Source organism: Falco punctatus (genome assembly GCF_963210335.1).
Source record: "Falco punctatus genome assembly, chromosome: 6".
Lineage (NCBI taxonomy): Eukaryota > Metazoa > Chordata > Aves > Falconiformes > Falconidae > Falco > Falco punctatus.
In genome coordinates this window covers 43923956-43951844 of record NC_137585.1, presented here as the reverse complement: position 1 = coordinate 43951844, position 27889 = coordinate 43923956, and the positions used below count along the sequence as shown (strand labels likewise).

Here is a 27889-nt window from a genome sequence, read left to right as displayed (position 1 = left end):
AATGCTGTAACCAATGCATTTTTAGCTCTAATATACAACATATGGGTGGAGGCTGACTTCTTGCTTTAAAAGTAGCTGCATTTTTCAGATGCAGTCTGGGACAATGATTGTCTTTTATTGAGCTGCTCTGCTTGTCCTTCCTAAAGTGGCATTTCCAGAATTATGGTCCTGACCTCAAGTCATGACACTTTGTCTTTTTTTTATTTGTGACTCTTACAAGGAATTCAAGCCTAAGGGAAATTCAATTGCAGAATCAAGCTCATAGGTGGAAGCAAAATCAGGATTTGCAAGGGAGGGAATATGACTGAAAGGGCAGTGTGGTTCCATAAACACCGCTTGCAGGTGGGTTTTTTTTTCCCTATACCTAATTTTCAGACTCAGTAGCAACTTCTGTGTCAGTTAATTGTCTTTCAGAAAGATCTTCTGAGAAACTAAAGCTGATCTATGATGAAGAATGTGCAGAAGCAGGAGAGAATCGAAAGCTTTTCTCTCCTCAGCTCAGACAGGAGAGAAATTGTGGGATTGATTTCCTCAGAGAATGGACTTGTCAAGTTTACCTGCATATGCTTCCAGAATTTCTTTGAATTCTCTCTCACCAGGAAATCAAACCTTCTTAAAAGGGGTCCCTTGGTGGACTGGCATTGCTGTTACTTGGCTGCGACACTCTGCCGAAGATATTAATTACAACCAAATATTATCAACACATAGCCTTTATGTTGTTAGAATACATTGCCCTTGCCATTTCAAATCCAGTTAAAAACAAGGCAAAGCCGATAATTTGGGAAGGTTCTGGTGTATGGAAGAAGTTTATTTTGATAGACAGTGAACGCTCTTTCACTTGCCTCAATTTAATTTGATTTTACTTATTTTTGGGATACTAGATGCTGTTCCTTTGAAATTAAACATTAATTAGAGGTAAATGTTCCTGCCAAGTCTGAAGTTCAGTGATATTTTCTCAATTGATGTGACATACTGGTCTGTAGTTTATCATTTTCTGGCAACATTAGGATTTGCAGTGTGGCTTATATCCAATGCAATAAACACATTATCTTAAGAATCAACCCAGAGTGTTCTTGCTTTATAGTTATTAGACCCATGGGATACATTAAGTAAAACCCAAATCCATTAAACAAATATTTGAATTATTGTTTTCATGTTCTACGGACATAAACTTGTACAAAACCTGAAGGCAAGTTAGATAATGAAATGTTGTTATATTTGCATTTCCGATCCTTTGGCTTGCTTCATCTCAAAAACTGGGAGGCCACTTCAAAGGTGGGCAAGGATTCCCTTTGCAGTATCATTCTGACTGCTTCCAACTTGATAATGCAATTTACAGTGAAAAAGAAAGATTGAAAGAAAGCAAGAAGTAGAGGATTTTTGTCTCAGAACATTTAGATGATCTGATATAGTGAGAACTGTAGGTTAAATTGTACCCTGCATAGCTTTTCCTGAGGCAGGAAGGATACCATGTAAAGAATTATTCCAAAAATCCCGTATCTTTAAACAGAATGTTGAGTTGAAGAGGTGTTATTTCCAGAGAAAAGTAAATATTTAAGAGGTCTATTAAACATAGTAACATATCCTCTTGATAGTGGTAATGAGTTCAACAATGCCTGCAGAAACCTCTCTTGCGTGCTGTAGATCGGTAAGGCGGCTGTTTATGAGGCGGGCTGGCCGGTGGAGGAGGTCAGTGGCACTCATCCTGCAGTCCACAGCTGGGAATGGGGTCATCCCAAACCTGTGGTGTTGGTAGAAGGGTTCGCCGGAGTCAAGAAGATGCTCAATATGAGTTATGAATCTTGCTCAACTTTATTAGTTTCTAACACTACTTATATAGAACACATGCATATTCGTAAAGCAGAGATATAATTGGTTAGTAGTCTCTAAACGCGCACGGTTCTCACACCCCTAATTATCATGACTAAAATAAGCATTCTATCCATGTAGCTAATTGTGTTGCTGTGCTTCAGCCTTGTGGTTTGCTACTCCCTATTTTCCCATACCGGTCCCTATCTCTCTTGGCCCTGCACCTGCTTTCCCAGCAACTGTAGCTTGTTACAGCCACGGCCTGTTGGCACAACGTAATTACTCAGTCTCAGGATTCAAGAATAGCTCAAGGCTACCTTGTTATCTTCAGCACAGCAACTTCAGTACAATTCTGATTACAGGCCTATTCTAATACCAGGCCTGGATTGTGCAGATCTTCAGAGATTCTAAGGCCACGCTTCTGCAGCCATTCTTCTACACCGTGGAGTGCGGGTCACTCTGCTGCTGGGGGCTTCTGTGGTTGCAGGTCTGCAGTACTACAGGCTGTTCTTATAAGCACACAAATGATTAGCTTAAGGACGTAGGCTTAGGTAGTATTTAATTATTAAAAATGAAAAAGAGCTACTTCATTTCCACTATAGCATGTCAATTATTTCTTTTCTAAGACAGAGGGCTTAACACTTCTGATTTGGAAATTATAGGCCTGATCATTCAGCATGCTGTTTATCTGATCATGTCATCCCCCTAATGCCAACCCAGGCATGGGAGGTGAAATCAGTGTGAGAGAAAAGCTGGTACCATAAATGAACAAAAAATGAATATCCCTAGCTTAAGTGCCCAATGACTACCATAAATTTCACCTTCCTCATTTTCCTTTAAGTAAGATTTTTCTCCTGCCTGTGTTTTGTAGAGTGAAATGTGGTGACTTAAAGCCATAAGGCTGGAAAAACAGAAGACAAACTACAAGAAAACTGAAAATACTGGGGTTTAATTGTCATTCTTTTTAAACTGTTCAGCGATTTTGAAAGCAGAGGTTGATGGTATCTCCTATGACTTTAGTTGCAAAAGTAAACAACTCTGAAAGCTTTGCAAAATTTTCCCTGCAGACTTGCACCATTTTAAAAAATCTGTGTATGCAACTTGAGGAATGGCAATTCATTGTACATATTATTTTTTTTCTTGGTATGTATGCACCTATTTCTGTATTCACTTCAGTTAAAAATATTTCTGTATATGTATTTCATACTTTATTCTTTAGGAAGATTTCCTATCCAGCCTTTGTCTGTATACATACCTGCTACATATTCAATCAAAACAAACATAAGAAACAAGAAAAGAATATGTTAAAGGATCTGCTGTGCAATAATGTTCATCCTTGTCTTTGCTATTAACATAACAGCAAAAGCTATCAGGTCAGGGTATTTTTTTTTTCTTCTTTCTGTGAGTGTAGTCTGTACCTAATCTTTGCTCTTTCCTGAAAGGATTTGGTTTAAATATTCCCAGTAGTACAAATTCTCACATTCACAGCCTTCTACTTCTCCTTTCAAGGGAATTACTGCAGTTTTAACCTGCCTCTTGCTCCCTTTCCTAGTGCAAAGCTGTGTGATTACAGGGGAAGGGTGACAAAGCACATCAGCTCTGTCTCTTAATCTTCTTATAAACCCTAACAGATTTTGAAGATGAAATTTGGCAATTGTTAATTATGCATGCAGAATTCATGCTGGGAAAATCTCCTTTCAGAAAAAAATAAAAAAAAAAACCAACCACAAACCCAAAAAAATAGAGAAGAAAAAATGCCAAGTGCACAGCTGGACTGTTATGTAAGATGTTTATTTCCATCAAATCTAGCCCAGTGGAGGCTAGGCAGAAAATAGGCCAAAGCTACAGTGCCATGACATCATAACATCATCAGAAAGGTCAAAGAAAACATTGTCACACTGAGTAGTACTAGTTCATAGTACTGGTAATTTTGCTCTGTGTTTAATATCTACACCCCACTCCACCCCCCCGCCCCTACATATTGGACGACAGCCTGACAGTGGTAAGCAAGCCTAGGTTGTTTTAAAACTTCCACAGAAACATGTTTGTGATAACGCACGGCAGCATGGGAACATCGCCGTGAGAAATACTCATTGTTTTGATGATGAAACTGAAAACAGGAAAAAAAAACAGAGAAAAAAATTTGGTATAATGCTAAAAGTTGCATTTAGCTAAATTTTTTCTTTGGAATTTTGCCTTAAGAAATTGAAACATTTTGCATACAGCACATCTAAATGAATCTACTGATTCCTTTAAAAAAAATAACTTCATTTTTTGTTTCCTTAGTTAGTTCAAGACCAAAATAATAAATTAATTTAAATGTCATGAAACTCTTCGTTGAATAACCTCATGGTTATAACCATTTCTCCATCTCTTGCTGTATTGCTGTCAGGCTCAGAATGGCACTGATGCACAGCTGATGTCCTGTTCTGTCCTTGAGGAATTTACAATATAGCCAGGCATCCCACTACATTCACATGGATCACTTCTTCTGGTTTTATGACTAAAGTGAGGCATATATATGCTCATAGTACGTAATAAATTCTACACAAAGTAAACATTTTAAATCCAGATTTATTTTAGCTTTCATGCTTTTTCATACTTGTGTCTAGATTTAAAAAAACACACAAATCAAAATCAGACAACTCTATTCACAAAAAAAGATGTTAGTATATAGATACAATTCCTGGCTATAACAATAATTCTAATGTTTTTTCATACTGGTAATTGGCCACTTTTAAACCCAGTTTTATTTTCTTATATTTTGTATATAATCAAAACAAATACCAGGGGCATTTTAAGTGATCATATGTAGTTATCTTGCCTTGGGTACGATAGGAGGGTACCATTAATTCATGCTTTATTCCCTGCCCTGTGTGAAGTACGTCATTTCAAGACAGCACAAGGTGGTCAGGAGAGGTGCATCACATTTTCAGGCTCCAAGTTGCCACTGCTACACAGACAAAGCCTCCAGCTCGCCTTCTGACCAAAGGCAGGCAGCCTGTTGCAGGGCCACAGGAGGGGTGGAGGCACCTGGGTAACACCCACTAGATGCCTTGCTGCTCAAGAAATAATTAACAACAGTTAATCTATGTTTGTATTGGTGGTTTGTTTTGGGGTTGTTTTTTTTTTTTTGGGGGGGGGGTGTTGTGTTGTTTTTTTTTCCTTAAGCTACACAGATTGGGTGACAGTCATCTATAGAATTTCCAAATAGAAATTTGGAAACTAATCTCAACAGCAGATTGTATTTGCCTCAGCTTGTGTACCTGAGGGGAGGAGAAAGCAACAAGGCTGAGGATTCATTTGACCAAGTGTAGATACCTACAGCACAGCTGCCATGAAGGCTGTTTTCCAGATTTGTGGAGAGAAATAGGCACTGCTAGAAAGCAATTTTTCTCATCCTGAAGTAAACATCCAAAACAGGTCAGGTGAATCATGCCATAAAATGTCTACTTCTGCATTGTTGCACGAGGGGAATGGTGACTAAAACACAGGATCTGCATTGTAGATGTCTGAAGTCAGATGAAATTAATCTCATCCCAAATATCCTTTCACACCTCCATCTCTTCTGGGACAAGGAGTCAACATGGCTTCTCACATGGAAACCTCTTTCAGACATATTTTTGTGTGTGCTTTTATGGTGCCTGGCACAATGGATACTACTTCAAGGCTTTGTTCATATGGTGCAGTATCTATCTCCCTGGGGTCCTGAGAAAATATCTTTATGTTAGGGATAAGAATATTTTCCAGTAGCAGAACCATCCAGCTCCAATGCTCAGTTCTGTGATTAATACACATTTTAGAGAAAAAAATAAAACAACCACCAAAACCAAACAACTAAAGACCTTATTAGCCTGAAGTTTAATGGTAATTACCAAAAAATTGGTAAATTTTTAACTGACTACTTGAAGTCTTCTTTTGTGGAATGCAACGTACTATTTATTGCTTGCTTAATTTCTCATGGGCACTTAGACACGTGAGAGGTTCCTCCAGGCACCTGCAGCGTCATGGCTACAGGTCTGTGCTGCCTTCCCAAACTAGAGGACCACTGTGCTCTTGTGAGAACCTTAAAGCACGTACTCAGTGTTTGTAATTTCACACTTTGTTTGTAACTTTATACCTCCACTGGCACATTGTGACAACTGAGGAATGGAACCTATAGGTAATGGCACATAAATATTTATTTCACTCCCATGAAACCATCTGTCCTGCAAGTTCTAATGAGCTGTGCCTTTTCTTAATTGCCATGTGTAAGCCAATCTCCAGGGCTGATGCTGGACTTTTAAGGCAGCAGAGTAGGTGCTTCCAGCCTCAGAGCTTTTCAGATAGCTCAGCCTTCTCTTTGCTGCATTTCACCTTCATTACAAACCAAATACTTGTCCCACAAAGGTTAAAACTTTGGATGTCAGGGAAATCAGTTCTTGAGTTACTGTCATTTGCTTTAGCTTTGTCTCTTGGTTAACTTCCAGTGGGATTTATTTGATTAGGATATAAATGAGACAAAATGGAATTATAATAGGCGTTCAAACAAAACCAAATTTTGTCACAATTATGCTGTGATTTATAGCTGATATCCAGAGGACGAAGGAACACTAATCAAAAGAGGAAAAATTTTCACATAAAACCCAGACAATCCTGATGCAATCAGAAGTGAATCAAACAAATGACAATTCAAATTAGCCAACATGTATTTTTCTTTTTTCCTTCCCATGAATGACATTTGACATAGAAAGGGTCTGAGATGATTACAAATTTAGATTTGCTGTGCTTTTACACTTTAATTTAGTTTGATATTTTGAAGATATTAATCTTGCCTTTGTCTCAAACCATGATGGCTCTCACCACTCCTTGTATAAATAGCTGCCTTATTAAAGCTTATTCTGTGCTGAATTCCAATGAGCACAAGAATATACCACTCTTTCAGTATGTGTGAAGTGTATGTTCACAAAAAAAAGCTTTAATTCAAACTGTTGTGTGCATTTTCTTGGTGGTGGAATGACCAGTATCTTCAGATTATGCTTTTCAGAAGGATGCTCCTGAGAACTACGTTTTTCCTTTCAGAGGAAGCTGTTATTTTGCTGACTAAGCAAATAATCTTTCCTGACCAAGATGAGCATACTTAAAGGCCTTGTGTATTGAAAGGCTGCAGATCTTTATGCTTGCCCTTTCAATTTTTATGTGAGCGGCAGTGAAAGCTAAGCCTGATAAAATTGTTAAGAGGTTTCATTCTGTTATCTAGTGTTCCCTTTTCACCTTCCCAACCTCTGCACATCACCAAGATTAATGTTTCAAGTTACAGAAAGCTCAGTCATTGGAGCTTCCAGATGGCAGCTATAGATGAGATTTCCAAATATTGATCCCCTCTCCCCCCACTTCTTTTCTTTCCACACCTGAATCATATCTGTCTGAATTATGAGCCAGCACAGATTTCTTCCTCTGGCAGATTGCATTAGAATCATGTAGCACTGGGCTTCAGGTTATCAATTAGCAGCAGACTGACTCCACTGTTAACCAGACATTTCTTCTTCTGCCAGAGATATCTCCATTCATAAATACCTGTGTGGAGACACAGAACCTGCTTCACTGTGGGGAAAGCTGTGCTGCCGTTGTTTGAATGGATGTTAGCAAAAAGGACCAAAACTACTCTCTGCCTTTGATGCCCATCAGAACTGACATGGACATTGTCAAGCCTCTTTTGAAAGGAGTTGTGCGTGTTGGGAAGTGACCCCAAAGTCTGTTTCAGGCCTTTGCCTCTACAATAAAAAAACTAGGAAAACCAAGTCCTCAGTGATTACTGATACAAATTGAGTGATTTCAATGAGATCAAATTTGGGCAAACATGGCCCTGACTGTTAGGCTTGGTTCACAAAAAGAACTGAACATGAACCATTCGACCTCATTTCAAAGTGCCTTTTTGGCAGTGGAATCTGAAGGTGACTCACTACATCATGCATGGAAATGCAAATGCCTTTGATGGATTCTCATGGTGGGGGTATGCACGCAGCATACAGTAAGTAGTATGTGGAATTGATTTGCCAGCAGCATGTTATGTTATTTACCAGAGCAAATTTTTTTGCCTTATATTGTTATTTAAAATAACAATAATAATAATAATCCACACATGTCAACATTTTAAGACAGGAATGTATACAGAACTCTAATTTTATAAAGCCTGGAAAACATGCATTGGAAAGGAGAGTCAATACTGTAGTATTTTAATGAAGTAGTTATGATACATGGCTGAGAAAATATAAAAAGACTCTACGATATAAACCAACATAAAGCAGTACAGGTACAACAGGCACAGCTGAATGACTAAGACTCTTTCAAATACAGATTTCAAGAAATCTGATATATATGTTATAGCAAGTGACAGAATTCCTACGTGTATTTCACTCACTTCTCTTCTGAGGAAGAGCAGAAGTGGAGACAGATCCATGCAGTGCAGTGAAGTTCCAGCCTTGGAAGAACAGTCACTTGAAGCTCCTTGCATGGAGAAAGATAGGAAATCCAAGAAGGTAGCTCCAACTTGCATGTGCTGGATTTCCTTCTAGCGCTGCCCATATTCCCTACGGATAATTTAGGAGGCCCACAAGAAGCAACAGTGGAAAGTCCCAAGAAAGGAAATCCAGTCAGGTTACAGAAAGAAACCTCATCAAGATGAGGGTTGTTGAGCACTGGAACAGACTGCTCAGAGAAGCTTGCTTTGAAGTTGGTGCTGCTTTGAGCATGTGGTCGGGCTAGAGGTCAGGCTAGAGATCTCCAACTAAAACCCAACCTCAGTTTTCCTGTGGTTCTGTGTACTCTTAGCTTAAGTACTCTGCCTCCACCACCCATCCCAAATCTTCCTCTTTTTATAGTAGTACTGATCCTGGACATATTTACACATGTACTTGGTCACTGATCTTGCTAAGAGTATTTGTATGCATAAAACTAAGCGTATCAGTGGAACAGGTAGATATCACACATAGATAATATGTGGATATTGTTCCAATCTTTTCCCTATCCTACCTCTCCCCTTTCCACAAGTGCTGCAAGAGTTTTTAAATTTTCTTTTTGCAAACTCCCATTTCAATTGCTACATTTGCATATTGCTATATCTCTTTATCTTTCTGATTTCTATCTTGCTTCCACTGAGATTGTAGTTGCCACTGATACAGAAACAAAAAAATGTGTGATCTTTTTCTGTGCTCATCAAGAAAGCATCTTGAAAATGATTGAAAAGAAGACATTCTTTCTGGTGCTTCAGAAGGGGGTTTTTATTACTATTATTATTAATAGTAATTTTTAATAATTACTGGCAATGTTCAGAATGGCCTCAAAGATGAGTCACTAGCACTGGCAAATCCACCTTGAAAATGCCAATAATGTGCCGTACTCCTTTCTGTTTGTCATTACACTGACTGAAATTTTACTTTGATGTAATTTTCATACACTAGTGTTGTGCTCTCCTACATTACACCCCACGCAAATTGCATTTACTACTGTACTTCAAATGGTCAAAGGTGTATTACTCACTTTAAATGTTACAGAAAATTTTTACCAGAGGCAGTAAAAATCCATACAGCCTCTGATGAAATCCTCAGAACCTTGCAGGACCAAGTTAAATTTTCTTAGTTACATAAATTCAGTAGAAAGGATATTTTCAGGTGTATAGAGGCCAATATATGTAATTTCGTGAACGTGAACTGTAAGACACTGCATGCGTTCTTCTCATAAAAAATATCCATACATGCGTGTCTAATTTTACCCTTAGTACATACTCATCTTTTCTTCCAAAGAGTGGGAAGGCAGAGCAATTGATACTATTCATCGACTTCAGTACAGGGCCGGTAAGAATACAATGGACTGGCTGAGCGGCCAAGCTTAACAGGTTGTGATCAATGGCACAAAGTCCATCTGGAAGCCAGTCGCTAGTGATGCGCCCCAGAGGTTGATACTGGGGGCAATACTGTTGAAGCTCTTCATTAGTGATCTGGATAGTGGGACTGAATGTAGGCCCTGCATGTTTGCAAATGACACAAAACTGGGAGGAGCAGTTGACACACCAGATGGGTTTACTGCCATTCAGAAGAACCTCAACAGGTATGAGAAATGGGCTGGTAGGAACCTCATGAACTTCAACAAAGGCAAATACAAAGTCCTGCACCTCAGCAGGAATAAACTAATGCACCAGTACAGGCTGGAGGCAAGCTGGCTGGAAAGCAGCTCAGCAGACAAGGACCTTGGGGTCCTGGTGGACAGCAAGGCGATCATGAGCCAGCAGTGTGCCCTTGCAGCAAAGATGTCCAACAGTGTCCTTGGTTGTGTTAGGAAGATCTATGGGTCAAGGGAGTTGATACTTCTGCTCAAATCACTCCTGGTGATACACAGCTGGAGTGCCAGCTCCAGTTCTGGACTCCCCAGTAAAAGAGAGACAAAGGCGTACTGGACAAAGTCCACCAAAGGGTTAAGAAAATGATTAAGAGACTGGAGCATCTCACATATGAAGAGACTGAGAGAGTTGAGACTGTTCAGCCTGGAGCAGAGAAGGCTCAAGAAATCTTATTCATGCATGTAAACATCTGAAAGGGGGAAGTAAAACAGGTGGAGCCTCTCAGTGGTGCCCAGTGACAGGATGACAGGCAATGCAATGGGTGTAAATTCAAATACAGGAAATTCAACTTGAACACAAGAAAAATATTTTTTACTGTGAGACTGGTCAAACACTGAACCAGGTTGCCCAGTGAGATTGTGGAGTCTTCATCCTCTGAGATACTTAAATCCCGACTGGACACAGCCATAAGTAGTCTGGTGAAGCTGATCCTGCTTTGAGCAGGGGGGTCTCAGAACATGCTCTCTAGAGGTCCCTGCCAACCTCAACCATTCTCTGATTCTCTGTTATTTCACAAATATCCAGAAGCAGTGGTTGGCATGAAATCAGCAAGTATAAAGAAATTATCTAAAAAACTTTCAAGTTACCTACTCTGAATAATTACCATAGACCATTGTTCGGGGTCGTGATTTAACCCTGGCTGTCAATCAAGTACCAAGCAGCTGCTTGCTCACTCCCTCCTCACCCAGAGAGATGGGGAGAAGAATCGGAAAGGAATATAAAACTCGAGGGTTGAGATAAGAACAATTCAATAGGTAAAGCAAAAGCCGTGCACACAAGCAAAGGAAAACAAGGAATTCATTCACCGCTTCCCATGGGCAGGCAGGGGTTCAGCCATCCCCAGGGAAGCAGGGCTGCAGCGCACGTTAACGGTTACTCGGGAAGACAAACGCCGTAATGTCGGATGTTCCCTCCTTCCTTCTTCCCCCAGCTTATACACTCAGCATGATGCCATATGGTATGGAATATCCCTTTGGCCAGTTCAGGTCAGCTGCCCTGGCTGTGCCCCTCCCAGTTCCCCGTGCCCCTCCAGCCCTCTCCCTGGCAGGGCTTGAGAAACTGAAAAGTCCTTGACTGAGTGTAAACATCACCCAGCAGAAACCAAAGCCATCAGTGTGCCATCAGTATCTCACACCAAATCCAAAGCACAGCACTGCGCCAGCTAATAAGAAGAAAGTTAACTATCCCAGCTGAAACCAGGACATTCAGCTTGCTCATTGAACAGTTGAATCTATCTGAATTTCAAAACAGACATGTGCAATAGGTAACTCTTCTTATAAATACAGATGTGGAATATTAAAAACAAAGGTAAAGCAAGGACATACAAAACTTCATAACAATTCATTCAATTTATTACATGTAGAAGCTAACTACATAAGGACAACTATTTTAAAATAATATAAAGGTTAAAAAGACATAAAGGAAGAAGGGAATTTATGAGCTGAAGAAACCATTCTATAGAGAAAAGTCCTGAAAAATACATTAGTGTGATAGAAAATGTTAACCTGGTTGCACTAGGCTATGCATTATAATAGAAATTTATATCACTTCCACAGAATTCTATGGGACACTTCAGGAAATCTAGACAAAGATTTTCATTTTCTATTAAATCTGAAAGGTTTTTAGTGTAATTTTCATAGAGCCATATCACTTCTCTACAGAAAACTCTTGACTCCCTCACATCATTCAGATCCTCAACAGTAGTGTGAATAATCATTTATTTTATTTGTATAATTTTTGGCTTTCTTTTACTGGATAAAAACCAAAAACTCACAATAATGATAAACTCAGTTCAGAGTTGTTGTGTCTAGTCACTAGAGCATGCATTGTACCTGTCATGGTCTTTTAGGCTTCAGAGAACTAACAAATGCTTTTAGCCTTTGTGAATCCTTATGGAGAGTGCATACATTACTGTCAGGCTTTATACGCACTTCATGGAGGTGCAGTTCTTTTATAACTCTCTGGTATTTTCTCTGAGGCGTAACAGCTAAAACCACTATTTAATTTCAATTCTAGTGCAGGATGGCTATGAAACATTAGAGATAGATGAGCTTTTAATTTAATTTTTAAAGTAAAATAAAATTATAAAATAAACAAAACAAAACACCCGCCGTTCTATCAGTTCATCTGAAATGTGCTTAACATTTTTGACAGATATTTGACAACCAGGCAGGTATGTGATTATCTCATTGGCAGAATTACACAGAAAGCGATCCATCCTATTGTGTAAAACTCTTCTGACATGCTTCCCCAGACACAAAGTACAAAGCCTATCTACCAGCTGAGCAATCACTGTAAGTGAACTTCAGGCTTTAATGAGCACCTGTGCTTGGTGTTAGAGACCATTTTAGTGCTGTACATACTGTGTTTTAACTGGTCTGTGGCTTCTCTTTTTGAGGAATTCTGACATTAATGAAGTGCCTTCCACTAAATCTAAACCAGGTCTTCTTCTCCGTAAGAGAATCATGTGAGAAATGTTACTGTGTCTGTTGTCACGGCTGACAATTTTCTTCCTTTAGAATTTCAAAACTTATGTGAAACCAGTGATTTTCTCCCCCTTTTTTTTTTTTTTTTTTAAGTTTTGCAGAAAAATAGGTGTGTCAGTGATCATACAATGCACAGCAACTGATATGAGGAAAAAATCCAGACTATATAACGGCTGCTCATTCTTCACTTTGATGTTTCTTTAACGATCATCAGCTAAGTGTAAGAATTATGTATCCAGCTCCTCCTTCCTTTGTATTACACAAAGCTCTACTACCGGCTAAAAATCATAATGTTATGGCAAAGAGAGAGGGCACATGAGACTTCAGCAGGTGCAAGGAGATTTTCTTCTATAAAACTGCACTTGTTCAGGAGGGCTTCAGTCACATTTTAGTAGGATGTTATTTATGTGCACGTATTTCTCCTCCAAAAGTTTGTAAAGGGCAAACTAGGTAATGTGATTAAGTGGCTGAACACTGTAAAGGTTCCAAAAACTAGGTCATTATTGAGATTAACGACTGGATTAAAAGGATTTAGGAGAGCGGTAGGATTTTGATTTGCATATTACTCCAAAGACCTTTGACTTATGTAAAGCCTCCTCTTAAAGACCGTCAAGCCAAAGTATTACATCAAGCAATTTAGTTGTTGCAAATTACTCTTGCCTGTTTTTTGACCTTGTGTATCTTACCCGTATTTCTACACAGGAATTATTTTTCGTAATTCACCACTTGGACTTGCTCCTTTGGATGTGGCAAATGCAAGGGGAGTGCTAATGTGAGAGATAAGTTGTAAAATAATTAAATCTTATTAAGTATAAGCTATGGGATTCCTGAAGGATTTCACCTGTGAGTATTTTAGCCAGCTGCTAAAACAGGAGACCTTGTTTAACAGCAGATTCTAGCAAATCAATCAGAATCAAGTCTCCACGAAAAGCCTCACAAATTTATTTAGATTAACCTTTGTGCCACTCTACAAGAGTATACACAATTGTTTTGGTACACAAAAAAAGATATCTAAGAACTCAAGACTATAACTGCTTTGGAAATTAAACCAGAGGGTCTGCATGACTGAGGTCCCCCATTTAGCATCAGTTAAAGGAAAAAAACCCAGGTTTAGAGGTTACTTAGTATAAAATCCCTCCATTGACAGCATATATCTGTGTCTCAGCCTGTGTGAGAAAGTTATTTACGATACTCGTGTGTTTCAACTTAGGAAAGAAGGGGAGATGGGAGGTGATTCTTGTGTGGTCGATAGAGCACAACGAAATATGGTGGTGGGGAAGAGGACAGATTACATTCTGCAAATGAGTGATTCTGTAAGACTCAACATTTGTGACAATAGGCAAAAAGTTTTCAATACACCACAGGGTTAGGAAAAGTAAATAATTTTAGGATTTTCAGCACAAACTCAATAAATGATGGCAAATACTTGCACATCACATTTTCATAAATCATATTCTTCATATATTATCTAGTCACTTTTATCTGAAGAATGCTCTATTTATTTTTATAAACCTTTAACCTGGCAAATGCTATGATCGTTTTACTGCTCTACTTTTAAGCAGTGTTACTTTAAATGCCAGTCTCCACTGGCCCGTCAGAGTTGGGATGATGTCATTTCAGAAACTGCATCAGTCACCATCAACCTTAAAAGTACAAATTCTACTCAAAAGTACTAGTAATACTGATTTATCTGAAAAAAAATTATCCAGTATATAGAATTATTAGTTCCTCTAAGGGATTCATGTACATACATTACAACAAGAATAAGTTTCTTCTCGTTTCAAGGGGAATGGATGACAGATTACCCATGTAAATCAATCTTAATTATGCAGTGAGTAAGTGAATACAGAATTGTGGCCAAGGAAAGGTCCAATATGATGAGTTTAGATTTATTGCTCAGGATTTGTTTTAGTGGCAAGATATCATCTGTGCAACGTTGTATGAGAATGTCAGTAAATTCTAGATTTTTAAAAAGTCCAAACCAAAACATGCAGTTCTTACATAAAGAAAGTAACAGAGCTGCTCTCTGAAGGCAGCTTCAGCTCCAACAAACTGTAGCTTTCAACATTTTCTTCTGCCAGGACCTTTGTGGCAGAGTTATGATGAGGAACACAGCTTTTCCACCTCCTGGCTTCATCCACTTAATTTTGCTTGCAGTCAAGCTGCATTTCTATTTCTACAGCATTCTGATCTCATCAAATGTTTTCTCTACTCTAAAAATGTTACTTTCCTCTTCCTTTTCTTAAGCACTATTCCACTGTAATTACAGAAAGCAACATTTTAAAAGTGCATTATGAAAAGGTGTCACTCATGTAGAAAACTCCCAGAGAAAAACAGCACATTTTTAGATCTGGTCTCTAAGGTCCAGAGGCTGGAAAGGGATAGAGGGATAAAAAGGGATAGAACAAAAGCTTGTGTGGTAAACTGACCTGTCTAATGTCTATGTTTCTGACCAGGTGTTAGATTTTGATTCCAGGATATTTATTTTTTTCTCTGTTTAACTTAATTAATGGCTGTTGAGTTTAAAATGTGAGGATCACAATGCAGGCTGCCTCAGTTAAAGACAAGCAGCTCGATATCCAAGATGCAGACTCGGCTCCTCTGTATTGTTTGCTTACCCTCTTCTGGAGTCTTGGCTGTAATGCCTTGAGAAGGAGAGGCAGAAAGCTTGCCCTGTCCAAAAGTACATATAGCCTGATGGTAAAGGCCACCACTTCAGAAGCAAAAGCTGGCCTTTGAACTTTTTTAGATTGAGAGGATGCCTAGCCCAGGAACCCTACACATGCTGGGAAAGTGCCCTTGCCATTAAGCTGTAGCATTAATTTGTATTGTTACACCAGGTTACTCCCTTGAGGGGGTTCACACAGATAAGTGCCATTCTGCTGAACTCCCTTCAAGTTTGAATGGAAGATACATGCTGAAACATCCAACCACAACACTCATGGTCCTGGAGGAAACAGAATTTTAGCTGCCAGGGAGCCTTAAAAGCCTGAGAGGCACCTACAGATGTAGAAAATAGCTAAGTAAGGGGTCTCGGGCTGGTTTATTTAAACCTGATTTTGGTGATTAAGAGCCTTAATGAAGTCTTCTTAAAAAAACCTCAGGTTTGCAAGGTACAGCATATTAGGACAATGTGTTGTGACTGAGTGAACACTGCCCCGCAGGTTCTCCCCCACCCTCCGCAGAGGGGTGACAATGCTCCTTCAGCCAGCTGTGCCTGCAGGTCCGGGGAAGTGCTGGGTGAGAGCTTCGCCATGCACAGCCTCTGACTGCCTATCATCAGTTAATAACAAACAAGCACATATTGGTGGATTATACTAGCTCATCTCATCATCACTGACATAAACAAGTTTATTATTATACACTCTTGGCTTCAGTAGCTGTTTCTTGCTCCAGCAGAGGTTTCTGTTTAAGGAAGGATTAAATTATGTTCTCTATAAAATGAGGGAGGACTAACTAAGCAGTATTTTTTTTAATTTTGAGGATCAAAAATATTGTTTTGAAGCAAGCAAATGTTCCAGTGCACAATATCAGGAACATTTAAAGGGAAGATTAATTGTTTGTTAATTACTAATTCTTATGTGTAGAATTTAGAAGGAAGTGGTCCTGAAAGAATGAGTAAACATCAGTTGTAATAACACTGCAGGACAACATCTTCATAACCCTGGAGTAAAGACACCTTCCTCTAAAATAATCAGAGATAAACCACAATTTTTCACCATCATTCTTGCAGACATTACGTTTCAGAAGCAGATTTCTGGTTTCGGTCTCACTGTTTCATATCTCTGAGGCAGTGAAAAGTGGCTGTGTTCTGCCTGAGCATAGCCAGCAGAGAAAATCAAGAAGCTCCATGCTGCTGGATAATTAAGTCAAAGTGTTTAGTCAATAATGGTTTAAGCAGCTTGGCTATATACAGCTGATGAAAATGCATTCAGAAAACTTGCTCACCCCCAAAAAAACCCCAAACCCCACAACAAAATTTAAATTACTGCAAAAATTCTTAATTCTTTCCCAAGTGAATTTTAAATCTTTTATGTGTAGGACAAGAAGAGGAAGAAGAGACTCTTAGATGATTTTTTTTTTTAATGAATACAAATTTTATTTTAAAAAGAAGCCACTTGAAGTGACAAAAGAATTTGATGCAATATCTCTAGTTTCTCTTTCACACAAAAGTAAATTTAAAAAATCAGGTATGCACACTACGAACTTGAGAAGGCCAACTTAAGAAAAGAGCTAGCTGACAAGAACTGTCCAGTACCATTGGAGATTTAAGATTTGGGCTTCCCAGTAGTTCCAGCAGGTCTCAAGCAGACCCAAGATCTTGATGCCTTATTCAGGCATCCAGACATAAAGCGCCAGATTTTCCAAGATTCTCGAAGTAGCTTGGGAAGATGCCAACAGAACATTATTGGTAGAAGCCAAAGATGCTTCTATGGGTTTAGGAGTTTTATTGTTGTTTTGGAATGGTGGAGGTTTTTTGTAAGGCTCTCACTGGTAGTGTCTGTGCTGCAATGTGTGTTTACTTTGAGCTGTGCTTTTAATTTCTTTTTTTTTTTTCTTTTCATGAGTTTTGATGTTTGGTTGTTGTTTTTTTTTTAATCCCACAGGTATCTAAAGAACGTTCAGAAATTTTACATTGTGGCCCTGAATTTCTTCCTCAACCAGCTTCTACTCTAAAGATACAATTCACCTACTTTTGCCTACAGTTGGGCGTCTCCTCCGAGCTAGATGACTGCATTCTGTCTAACAGTTAAGTGGGTAGCCCAATTCCAGCGGGAAATTCATTCCAATCTGGCCCAGTTACCTTTTTCAGGATAAACTGAAACACCCTCAGGAAGTTCCTGACACTCTCCATTCATTGACTCTCAGTTAGACTAGATTATTAACTTCTAGATGGCTAAAGTTAGGTGAATCCCATATGAAAAGATAATGCTGAAATGATGAATGGGATAAACAGGAAGGTGACAAGAAACAAGGACAAGATAAGGGTTTTCTAAAATACATTTTAGAATTAATCAGCATGGCATGCAACTTTAATCAAATCAGCACCAGAAACTTCATTTTTTAACTACTCTCTTTTTGTTACTTGAATAATTGCAATGCAGAAGAATATCTATCAGCAGGGGGAAGCTGGGATCTGCCACTCAAATTCAGCCTGCTAGTCAGAGAAGTCCTTGCATTACAGAAAGCAATTAAACTGTCCGTCCTTTCTTTTAATAAAAGGTAATTCAGGTTACAGACTATTTCCATCGGGATAGATTGTCATATCTATGTAACTTAAAGCAAGTGGTCCTATCATATTTTGAATACACACACAAACATCCAAATTCCAGTTGCAGAATGGAATGACTTCCAAAAATAATTGCTAATTTTAATTTTCTCATATTATTACTGAATGTACACACTCAATATCTAAATTGTATCTAAAATGTAGGAAAAATAAGCAAACACAACATGGAAACTTTATTTCACGATAGAGTAGCTGTGCTTATACCACAGGACAATGAGTGGATCTCTATGATTTTCTATGTGAATTCTGGCTGCAGTATATCCCCATGCATCCCAGTGTCCTCTAGCATGAAATCTGGATGCCCATGGTGCTTTGATATGCTCTAAGAGGTTCCAAAATCAGCAAACAGAAATGAAAAGCACAGCTCAAAGTAAACAGACATTGCAGCACAGACACTACCAGTGAGAGCTAATTAAGTATGTGATAATTAAAATAGGGTGAATTCACTAGTGCTGATTAACTGAAAATAGAATAGTTGTGGCTTTAAGTTTGGTCTGCCTTGTTAAACATTCAGCAATGCAACGTTGTGAGCAAATTCTAAACCTGCCCATATTATACTTAGGTCACCAGTATCTTGTTCCTTACTGCTGTCCTTGTGAGGTGCTTCCACTTTAAGCTGGCAAAAAACATCTTCCCTACCTTCCTTTCCTTTCTTTTCTTTCTTCCTTCCAAACAGGAGCCATTGTATTCAAAGAGGAAAAACTCAATAAGGTCACACATCTTTCCTTTATTCATAAACTAATTCAATTCCCTCAGATGAGTTACTGTTGTTTCCAACCACTTCTTTTAACACTTCCCCCAAGTGATTTATATTGTGAGATTTAAAGTCCACAAATTTTACTAGCCAGTGTCTGAGATATCGTTTTACAACCAAAAAATCTCTGAAACATACAAAATTCATTGTAGCCTGATATGCATTCACACTGCACAGTTGAAATATAGCCTTGGACCATGTCACACATTAGAATAGCATCTTCTGTAGCTCTGCCTCCTCTACGCAGACATCTATAGCATAATCTAAAACATCACCTACGCACCTAAATTAAAGGATCCAGCAGGATTAGACAATATCTAGACAACAGTGAGATTTGGTCCACACCACAACCCTTACATACTCATGATCCCACAAGCATCCAGATCAATCTCCAAGCTGGAAAGCAGCACCGTGCAGGCAGCTCCCTCCCAGCCTGGGGCTTGCTCCCTGCACCACGGGTGGCACGACAGCAGCGCGAGCATGCCATAAGGGGCAAGACATAGCTCAGGTCATCCTAGAGCCATGAGTCTCAATAAAATCTTGAGGTCCCACAACAAAACATAAACCATTTTCTGTTACTACAGGAGTTACTCAACATGTGCAGATCTGTGGAACCAACAATTCAACATTTTTCAAGCAGAAAGGTCAAGAGAAAACAGTATTGCCAGTGGTTCAGGCCAAAAATCTGTGGACAAGGTACCCTTTGAGTATCTGTTTATGTAATTTATTAGACAAACCTCACATTACAGAATCCAGAGGAGAATTCATGTGGAAACAAGATTATTTCTTCCTCTCTTTCTTGGCAGCAGAAAGGAAATCAAACAATGAAAAACTTAAGGAAATATGAAGGATACAAAATCAAGCCAAACTGAGTCAGGGAAGTCACACTTCTCGGTGTAACTCATGATTGTTTGAGGGAGATGGGGGGGTGTCACTTTTGTTTTAGTTTATTGAAAAGACCACTTTGGGCAAGGCATTCTGGCTTCATTTTTTGGCTTGGATTTGTCTGTTTCTGTCAATATGGTGGTTCAGAATCAAAAGATTAGATCCAAGAATGAGAACGTAAAAGGTTGTAGAGGTTCCTGTCAAAGTAACAGCCTAAATTCACACAATTTGTAAAGAAGGAACGCCAAAGAATGGACACATCTTCATATTCACTTTACCCACAAAAACAGACTTTACAGATATAAATGGTAGAAAAACCCAACCAACACCTGTCTTTTAGTCAGAGGGGGGTTCTCCTTTTGTCTTTTTTTCTTAACATTTAACTTTTTTACAACACAGTGAATTCAAACTCAGGGAAAAAAATTATGAAACTGAGTTGCTATTTACTTCTCCATTTTTCAGTTTCCAATTTCATCAACATCAACATATGTGACATGCCAAGACAGGCTGCGTGAGACTGATCTCATGAAAGCTCCAGTATCTATGATTCAGTTGTCTCCTTTTTGAGTTTCTTTTATAGAACATTGAGACAAATGGGTACTCTTAGGGAGTGCTTAATCTGACCTATCTAATTTGGGATGAGAGAAAATGTCCTAGAAATGGTTTTTTTCTTTCCTTGGACTATAAAGGGACTCTAGACTTCTGACAGATAACTTTCAAGGGCTGTGTAATGAATTCTAACTTTCCTGGCCACAGAGACATCATTCAAGGTATGATGGAAAGCTCCACATGCTTTGAGCACAGGCTCCTCACTTCTGGGATGGGAATCTATGGAAGCTTGAGGCATTTGTGTGAATTTGAATCCCACCAATAAAATGGTATCCTTTAAAAAAAATCTTGAGTGTATTGTAAGAGTAAGTATTCTTTTTTAGATCCACTACTGTTCTACAGAATTAATTAAAAAGTAAATTTAGCACCAGAGATCTTTTCAACACTGATTATGTTTATTCTTCTAATGAGTTATTGGCCAGACTGGCCAGATTGAGCAAACTTTACATATGTGGCCTCTGCAAAGCAGGTACTAATTTCCCTTTGACATGCCCACTCTGACGGCACAGACTGACCCCCAGTTTCTCCTAGGCATCAACTAAGTTGAGTGCTAGGAGGCCGCACACAGAGATGTAAAGGCAGATTCTGATATGCTAGACTGAATTTTTCAACTAGGCCATGGCTTCATTTTGTTTGTTGTTTTTTTTATTTCTCTCCAACATGTGAATTCCTACCCAGTTTCTGGTCTTTCACTCTCAAGGGCATCCATAACATATCTGGAATGAGTTTAAAACAGCTTTGGGGTTCTTTCCAATTGTGCTGTTCTAAAAGAGCACATTACACCGATCTTTGCACAGTGAAATTTCTATTTGAGACATCGTTGCCGTCTTCAGTACTTTTATGAATGGTACTTTTTGAGTCTTGGAGCTCCTACTGTGTTCTTTCATGTTTTAGTGTGGAAGACCTTGCTGCTGTCAGCACTAGATCTACCTCAAAATTTCTGACCTGCTTACCATTGAGTTGGTCCTGCACACATGCATAACAACAGCAATGACACATTGTTGAAAGAAACTTTTTTCTTTATTTTAAAACCAGAATTTCCAAAAGCTAGTTTACTGTGTGTGAAGCCATGCTGTAACGTTAGCATGTGTGGTAAAAAGTTTAAATATCCACATGTATTCCTAGTATGAACAAATATGTGTATAAAAGTATGTCTATTTTTCTGCATGTGTGTGTGCAAAAGATTGGGTACCAAGTAATGAAAGATTTGTTGAGTATTACACAAATGCCAGATGAAGAAGGCTGAAGATCGGAGCATTCACCAAAGGGATGAAAAATCAATACCCAGTGTCTCCCAGGAAATTTTAATTTATGTAAAATCAAACATGTCTGATACTTCAAATTACAGACTTCTCAAAAGATTGTTTTCTGCACCCAGTCCTGCCTTCACAGTTTCCACACATTCAAAAACCCCACCAACTCATTAGCGTGCACCTGACTGCATCCTAGAATACCGATGTAGCACTTTAAAAGAGGACATCAATTATTTGCCTTAATCATTGTCATCCATAGCATTTAAACAATACTCTGCCTAATGCTGAGAAACCACTCCTGAACTCAAACTGCATAATTATCTACACTATCACTGCTTTAAATTATTTTCCTTTTCAAATCCTCAAGTCAACCAGTAAAAATAATTTTTCACTAGGAAATGAGCAAACCTCTTATCTGCCCTTCAGTAAGAAGGGTGACCTAGATTTTAGATCTAATATATGTTTTAAGCCACGCTGTGCTTTAAAAATGGCTCTATACAATGGGTATTAAGAACTCAGCAAAAGCCTAAGGCTATGGATATGGTAAGCAAGCCATGTTTCTGGGTGGGTTCTGACTCATATTTAGATATCACCAGAAGTTTCCTGTCAAAGCCGAGGCTAAGATGGAAAGCAGAAGACAAGGAAAGCAATAATTATGGGGGAAAGAACAGAAAGTAAAAATACTGTGCAAAATTAGAAGAACAAAATAGCTCTGTCCCCAGCCCTTCACATGCACCCCATAACTATTCCACATACCCTTCAGACTGACCACCTTGGGTAATACCACAGGCAAGGCACAAAGCTTGATAAATCATCTAAAGGCTCTGCCACCTGCAGTCACAGCCACCCTTTGTCTGTGTGTTCACAAGCATTATTTTAAAGCCACTCCTGCTAAAACCAGGTTATGATAAAAAAAAAAATAAAAATCAAATAAGCTAATGGGTTTGTGGAGAGAAGAGTAACAGACACTTTCACCTCAGATCCTTCGCATTTCCATGTTTAAGAAAAGCAGCTGCGCTGACATACAGAGGCATCTTTCTCCTTGAACTCCAAATGACACAACTCACACCAAACTGGAAACAGTCTATTGAAAATATAGCACCATGGTTCAAAGTATTTTTAAAAAGCTGCGTGATCCTGTAGGACTTCCTTTTATTTATTCATCCTGGCTGCAGATTCTTCATCTGATTTGTAACAAAAAGCCAACACTGAAGTGCTGCTAATTGACACACAAACCATTCGTCCATCTAAAACATGCAGGACTAAAATGGGCTCTCAAGTCATGGTCAGCAAGGGACTAAGTAAGTTTATACTCATATTTGGAAAAGACTTCTTCTGTCGTTAATGTTCAGGGTTATCTAGGATTAAGACTGCAGAATGGTTTTAAATCTTTAGAAGGAAAAAGACCATGAGACCAGAAGAACAAGTGGGAAGCAAAGATGAGCACGAGTTACAGAGAGTAACAAAATGCAGAAAATGATGAAAAAATTGTAGAAATAACATAAGTTTTGACAGAATTTCATGCTTAGATGAGCCAATGGAAGACTATGCAGAGAAATTACCTAAGTCAGTGGATTTACTGCTAGTTTCAATAGGAACACATAAGGCAACTCAGCTAGAGTTTTTTGAGTAGGGATAGTCTTCAACTATCCTTAACAAGTATTTTTGTTCCCATATCAGAGAATAATGAGCTAAGAATGGATCTTTTAGTTTTACTTTAAAATCCTTTTGTTATTAAACTCTTCACATTAAACATCTTTCCATATAGCAGTGCAAGAATTGTAATCTGAAAATATATCTTGCTCCAAAGATGGCCAGTATAAGTTTCAGGCTGATAAAGATCACTTCCCAGCTGCTTCACATTCACAGACAATATGTGCGGCCTTCCCGAAAGAGCATGGAAAATGTGGTGCTATATCCCAGTACCACATGTCATATACCCACTTTGTGTGTTTATGTTGGATTTTGCTTCTAGTTGCTAAAAAGTGTGTTTTTCTCAAGACACTGCTTCTTGCTATATTTCATACATAGCTGTTGGGTTTGTTATTCTTATTGTTGCTGTCTTTTATCCTGCTGTTTAAGAAAATATCTGTGGGGCTTCACATGGCAGACAAAAATGGGTTACCTATTTGCAAATTTATGCTGCAAGTTTTTTAATACTATCATCACTCTAACAGAAACTGTGCCCCAGTAGGCTCAGCTAGTGTACAAAACCTAGTGTTACCTACAAATTGGTCATCTCACTCTGCCCTTTTAACTGCTGGCTCCACTATCAGCAGTAACAAAACCAGGGGACAGACCTTGGGAGGTATGTCAGCCATTGATGCACTCCTGATACCTGACTGTGTTAGCTGATGTGTGATCTCTTGGTATCGCAGAGATGAAGTGCAAATTGTTTTTGAAAATCATTGCCAGGAGAAGAGCGGATGCTTTTTTTCAGAATGTCACACCCAGTGAGCTGTGACATAGAGCCAAAGCTTTGGTCACCCTACCAGGTAGAGGAATTAGGGTTACGTTTTATGGAAAAAATCAAGATCAGCCTGGCATTGTGCTGATTTAATCCTTTTTAACCTCTTCTTGTCCTCAGTGTTCTTCCTGAAATAGATTAACATTGCATCTACCAGCAATTCAGGGAGCAAAGCAATAGCTTTTCAAGAGATGGTGGACCACAGCGTGCATTAAATGCATGACTACCCAATTCATGTTTATTTTCACACTCTGATGCATCTGCGTTCTGTGATGCTCATAAAACAGTCTAGTTCAAGAAGAGACTGTGAGGTAACCTGCCACCCCAAACAGAGTAAGAGCATTCCTCTCTTACTGATGGCAGATGACTGAGGCGTACTGTTCTCAGCACACCCCCTCGCTGGGCTACTTGTGATCACCTTCAGAGGACAGAGTACCGCCACGGCTTCGCTGAAGGACAGGCGGGATCTTTAGATGTATCACACAGATCAACTCCCAGTGCTCGCCTGACTAGAAGTGACTGGAAGTGGGGTGGCTTTCCAAGAGCCTTTCCCTCACTGAGGAGAAGAGAACATGACACTGTGAGTGCCATGGCTTGTACCCAGGAGGACTTCCACTGAGTTTTCCTACGCTGGCCATCTTTGCACTGAAGCAAGTGTTCCTATGAACGACTCTCCCAGCTCTACTGCACAGGCAGTTAAATTCAGCTCCATGTTCTCTACCTAAACCCACCGCAGTAATGTCTGGCCATTTAGCTTGCAGTGGCAAGCCATGGGAATACAAAGACACAGAAAGCTCTTGGAGGGCACTCTATGGCAGGAGGTAATTCCTCTCTCGCCCTGTTCTCCTGCAGGCAGCCACTCTGGATCCCATCACTGTCAGGATACCATGTTGTCTTGGCTTTTGGTCATACTTGGTAGGACATTCTCATTTAAAAAGAGGAACAGCTTCTCCAGTAGCTTGGAAACATAGCATTTGATCTTTTTGATTGTCCAGCCTGGAGAAACTGTTTATTTGTGTACCAGATACTGATACCTTGCTCAACTGCTCTGCCATTCAATATAATAGGTCTTGGCGGCAACAAAAGACCAGTTTTCAGCCACACAGGCTTATGGAAGAAAGTTGAATAATCATTTAAGCACCATTAGTGGTTTCTATCCTACAATTCAGAATCCCCTGACAGACTCCAAACTCCATTTAAGATACTGAAAGGAAGGAATTAAATGGAAGTATCTCAAAATAGAAAAATAAAGGAATAAATACTACTGTTTTTTGCAATGGAGTGAGCCCCTTCATTTGCTTCTCTCCTTCTGGGTTTCTTCTGTTTTGCACATCTGCTTGCACAGTATACTTTTTGGGCAGGCCGTGTCTCTGGCTATGCTTAGGTGTGTGCACGAAGCCAAACTCAACAGCATTACAACATGGGCATTAAATCCTAAGCTCAGTGGGGAAGACTCCCACTCCAACTGGGTATTTGAAGGATCACACCACTCTGTAGGGACCCCAGCATTATCTGCAACCACTGGTGAGAACACAAGTGAAAAAGACAAAATAGGAAGGAAAAGAAAAAAAGAAGATAGAAACGGTGATAAGGCTCAGCAAACATAAGAGCCAAGACCATAATTTCCAATTAAAAAAAAAGTGTAGGCAAATTAATGCATCCTAAATGTGGCTTATTTTCAGTCACAGTCCAGAAAAAGAGGCCAGGAGCTGGGCAGGAATAAAGAGGGCAAATAGCCTTTTAGAGAAAAGGAGAGAACACACTGAAAGACATAGACTACACAACTGGAGCAACTGCAGCATGCCCAGTGGGTTAGAAGGAAGAGTGGTCACTGGTGCCGCTCACTAGGCCCTGTGAAATTGCTCTGACACAGGGTTCCCTACTACCTCTGTAATTCTGTTTTGCTTGAAAAAAGATTTACAAGATGCTGTGTTACACTCAACACTGAAAAGAAACTACTAAGAGGGAAAAGTTTTACCAGAGATAAAAAAGTGAAACAAGAAACTGAGAAGCTTGCCGAAACAGGCAAAGATGTGCTTCTAAAACACAACTGTAAGGAAACGTGCTCCTAAAACAATTGTAAAGCATCCCCAAGAAAGAAGTCATCCATGATTTCAGTGACCAGCTGTCATATCCTCAAGGAGCACCATGGGCAGTCCCATAACTGCTTCTCTCACTACAGAATCCAGCTGAGTACAAGAACAGACTTTTCCCTGCTTTTCCAATTTTCTTAGAGGGAAGGAAATGAATTCATTTTGCAGCTTAATAAAATTAAGGGAGAAAAATAATTCCTCTAGCAGTTAACAAAATTAAAATGTAGTTATGAAAATTATGAAACTACAAATTACCTTCAAATGTAAGACATGATGAAGATTGCCAAAATTCATAACCTCAGTGATATTTATTTAATATACACATCTAGCATAATGCAAATGTCCAAATTACAGGGAGCATAAAACAAGCTCTTACTTAATAAGACACCTTGGTACCTTGGCCAAAACTTGGTCTGAACCCAAATTAAACATCATCTGAGGTTCACAAAGTTCAGATAACTTCTCTAATTTTTTAATTGCCACATACCTCTCTACTTTCCTGGAATTAGAGGCCAGAGTGCTAAAACTGTCCTGGAACCTGTTTCAGTGCAGTTATGCGAATGACACAAAATGTTTTCCACCAAGACTTTTGAATTTCCAGCTGACTTCTGACCCGACTGAATATTAGAACAGGCAGGAGAGAGACAATCCCATGCATGGACTGGAACTGACAGAGTATTAAAAGGCACAAAAATGCACTTCTTCTCACCGCTTTTTTTTTTTTTTTTTTTTTTTTTACTGCTGGCTGCTGTATTTTATCCTGAATATAGGAAAAGGAGGCATCAAAGGAACTTGACTGCTTGATTTCTGCTATTCCTTTTTTTTTTTCCCCTCCAGATGTGAGAATATAATTCAGTGCACAAATCCTTTACCAACATTATTCCACACAATTCACTCCACCCACAACCCATTCTGATGTTCTCCTGTCCTTTGGTGTGTGTTGTTGCAAAAATAATCTCTGCAGTTCTGAAAATGTGGCTGTTCCAGTGTCTCACTGTTACCCTCATCATCTCAGAGCACAGCACTTACTGTGCTGTCTTGATCCAGAGCAACAGAAACATGTTACTTCAAGGCTAATTAACCAAAGGCCAAAGCCATGAAATAATTGTGCCCTTGATTCACAGAATAGTTTTGTTTTTGTGCTAGCATGAGGTGCAACTTTATGTTATGGAAAACATGTGCTGAAACAATGCCCGTGAGGTAAATGGCAGTCTGAGTGCATGACGGGGTACTGTGGGTTTAAGCAAAGGAGTGTTTGGCTGGGAGTTGAAATTAGAGCTTATTGTGTGCCCTTGAGTAAACAAAGCTATAATAGGTTATTGAGACTGCTGACTTCCAGCAAACAATGCTCTCTGTGTAAGCATGACATTTTAAAACCATGAAGCCTGAGGCATGTATGCTTATTATCATATGTCTTTTTATCGACTCATTTTATGTAATGCTTTTGAAAGAACAACACAGAAACACGCAGTATACAAAGGGTACAGAGCTGAAGTATGTGGGTAGGACTGTCACCATGGCATATGCCATGATGATGGCCAAGGAACAAGAAATAGAGGACAACACTTTAGAATTAGACTAACTATAAATCAGCAACATAAATCTGTTCCAAAAGTGTGGCCTCTCAGGAAATTTTTCAGACTAGAACTTAAGGATCTGGGGATGGTGCACACATACAGAAATCCTTACAATAGCGTTCACCCAACGGACCAAGAACGGGCTCTTTTTCAATCCAACTTTGACTATTCTTACTATGAACAAGACCAGTACAATTTTTGCCAACATTCCATCGGTGTGAAGATGGGAAAGCTTTACAGATTGTTTCTGAACGATTTCCATGTCCTGAGTGTCTTTTCTGTACACTCTCTG

At 39.2% G+C, this 27889-nt stretch overlaps 1 protein-coding gene and 1 long non-coding RNA gene across 8 annotated transcripts in view; one reads left to right on the top strand and one right to left on the bottom strand.

Annotated features, from left to right (window-relative positions):
- The window catches only part of LOC308065436 (uncharacterized protein), a 250785-nt gene that overhangs the window by 205644 nt on the left and 17252 nt on the right, over positions 1-27889 (bottom strand). The window lies entirely within an intron of this gene.
- LOC308065440 overlaps positions 4711-27889 on the top strand; it is a 58393-nt gene continuing 35214 nt past the window's right edge. The window contains exon 1 of the long non-coding RNA XR_013928771.1: positions 4711-24748. This is a non-coding gene — a long non-coding RNA (uncharacterized lncRNA). The remainder of the gene's footprint in view (positions 24749-27889) is intronic.